Source organism: Chelon labrosus (genome assembly GCF_963514085.1).
Source record: "Chelon labrosus genome assembly, chromosome: 24".
Classification (NCBI taxonomy): domain Eukaryota; kingdom Metazoa; phylum Chordata; class Actinopteri; order Mugiliformes; family Mugilidae; genus Chelon; species Chelon labrosus.
The window spans coordinates 14,195,010-14,197,509 of record NC_140357.1 but is presented as its reverse complement, the minus strand read 5'-3'; the positions used below and the strand labels follow the sequence as shown (position 1 = coordinate 14,197,509).

General features: G+C 52.9%; 1 pseudogene across 1 annotated transcript in view; it reads right to left on the bottom strand.

The window, feature by feature from the left end:
• The window catches only part of LOC311509107 (protein EFR3 homolog B-like), a 14,822-nt pseudogene that overhangs the window by 3,528 nt on the left and 8,794 nt on the right, over positions 1–2,500 (bottom strand). Inside the window, exons 15-19 of the transcript in view lie at positions 1,950–2,022; positions 1,687–1,848; positions 1,468–1,599; positions 1,325–1,392; positions 1,109–1,242 (exon numbers count right to left, since the gene is read on the bottom strand). The product of the transcript in view is annotated as a protein EFR3 homolog B-like (transcript). The remainder of the gene's footprint in view (positions 1–1,108; positions 1,243–1,324; positions 1,393–1,467; positions 1,600–1,686; positions 1,849–1,949; positions 2,023–2,500) is intronic.

Sequence of the window (2,500 nt, the reverse complement as noted above, 5' to 3'; positions counted from 1 at the left end):
TAGCTGTGTACCTGTTAGCTGAGGTGTTAGCCTGTTAGCTGTGTACCTGTTAGCTGAGGTGTTAGCCTGTTAGCCTGTTAGCTGAGGTGTTAGCCTGTTAGCATCTTAGCTCAGGTGTTAGCCTCTTAGCATCTTAGCTCAGGTGTTAGCATCTTAGCCTGTTAGCTGTGTACCTGTTAGCTGAGGTGTTAGCCTGTTAGCTGTGTACCTGTTAGCTGAGGTGTTAGCCTGTTAGCCTGTTAGCTGTGTACCTGTTAGCTGAGGTGTTAGCCTGTTAGCTGTGTACCTGTTAGCTGAGGTGTTAGCCTGTTAGCTGTGTACCTGTTAGCTGATGTGTTAGCCTGTTAGCCTGTTAGCTGTGTACCTGTTAGCTGAGGTGTTAGCCTGTTAGCCTGTTAGCTGAGGTGTTAGCCTGTTAGCTGTGTACCTGTTAGCTGAGGTGTTAGCCTGTTAGCTGTGTACCTGTTAGCTGAGGTGTTAGCCTGTTAGCTGAGGTGTTAGCCTGTTAGCCTGTTAGCTGTGTACCTGTTAGCTGAGGTGTTAGCCTGTTAGCCTGTTAGCTGTGTACCTGTTAGCTGAGGTGTTAGCCTGTTAGCCTGTTAGCTGTGTACCTGTTAGCTGAGGTGTTAGCCTGTTAGCCTGTTAGCTGAGGTGTTAGCCTGTTAGCTGAGGTGTGTACCTGTTAGCTGAGGTGTTAGCCTGTTAGCTTGTTAGCTGTGGTGTTAGCCTGTTAGCCTGTTAGCTGTTAGCCTGTTAGCTGAGGTGTTAGCCTGTTAGCCTGTTAGCTGAGGTGTTAGCCTGTTAGCTTGTTAGCTGTGTACCTGTTAGCTGAGGTGTTAGCCTGTTAGCTGAGGTGTGTACCTGTTAGCTGAGGTGTTAGCCTGTTAGCCTGTTAGCTGTGTACCTGTTAGCTGTGTACCTGTTAGCTGAGGTGTTAGCCTGTTAGCTGAGGTGTGTACCTGTTAGCTGAGGTGTGTACCTGTTAGCCTGTTAGCTGTGTACCTGTTAGCTGTGTACCTGTTAGCTGAGGTGTGTACCTGTTAGCTGAGGTGTTAGCCTGTTAGCCTGTTAGCTGAGGTGTTAGCCTGTTAGCTTGTTAGCTGTGTACCTGTTAGCTGAGGTGTGTAGGGCGTGTTGAAGCGTTCAGAGTGAGCTCCGTAGCTACTTCCTGTCAGGGCCTCACAGATCTCTGATTGGCTGAACAGAAAGACGTCGTCCACCCTCAGCTCACCTTCTGGCAGCCTGACACAAAAACAGGGTTAGCTCCGCCCACCTGCAGAGCTGCACCAATCAGAGGTAGACCAGAGTGCGTCAGAGCGTCTACCTGGGCTTGTCACAGAAGACGTCTTCAGGCAGCAGGTGTGGAGCGTCTCTGTGGCGCCGCTCGATGACCTGAGGACACACAAGACGTCTCTGATGGATGACCTTGAGGAGAGACGGACGACCTTCACTCACCTGTCTGCTCACCTGAGACACATGCTGCTGGAGCGGAGGGGGCGGGCCCAGCTGAGACAGCAGGTTGAGGACGGCGGCGCAGACGGCGTGGACGCCACAGCGGTTGAAGACGGACAGACTCTCCTGATTGGACAACGCCAGGTCCTGAGCAGCCAATCACAGAGCGGAATGAGGACACTCAGCCAGAGACACACAGAGACAGATAGTGACGAGGACCTGGGTGTGTCCAACCTGCAGAGACAGCAGGACACGGATCAGGTCCACCAGCACCTCCTCATTGGTCAGCTCCACACTGAGGACAGCCAGCAGACAGAGGACAGCCTGGTAGTGAGGGCGTCCACTGTCCTCCTCCCTGCAGACCAGGAAGACATGTCTGTAGAGACGCTGGGCATGCTGCACACACACACACACACACACACACACACACACACACACATTAACACTGTGTAACCCAGGTCAGTGTGTACTAGTGTGTAGTAGTGTGTGTGTCTGACCTTCCTCATGAACAGGTTGTCATGGTGACAGCTTTGTTCCTTCAGCTCCAGCTCTGACACGTCAATCACCGTCCTGTCAATCAATCAACATCAATCAACATCAATTAATACATCAGCACCAATTATCTCTTCCTCCTCTTCCTCCTCTCCTCTCCTCTCCTCTCCTCCTCCTCTCCTCTCCTCTCCTCTCCTCTCCTCTCCTCTCCTCCTCCTCCTCCTCCTCTCTTCTCCTCTCCTCATCCTTCCACTCATCCTTCCACTCATCCCTCCTCCTCCTCTCCTCTCCTCTCCTCTTCCTCTCCTCTCCTCTCCTCTCCTCTCCTCTCCTCCTCCTCTCCTCTCCTCCTCCTCCTCTCTTCTCCTCTCCTCATCCTTCCACTCATCCTTCCACTCATCCCTCCTCCTCCTCTCCTCTCCTCTCCTCTTCCTCTCCTCTCCTCTCCTCTCCTCTCCTCTCCTCCTCCTCTCCTCTCCTCTCCTCTTCCTCCTCCTCTCCTCCTCCTCTCCTCTCCTCCTCCTCTTCCTTCCTCCTCCTCTCCTCTCCTTTCCTC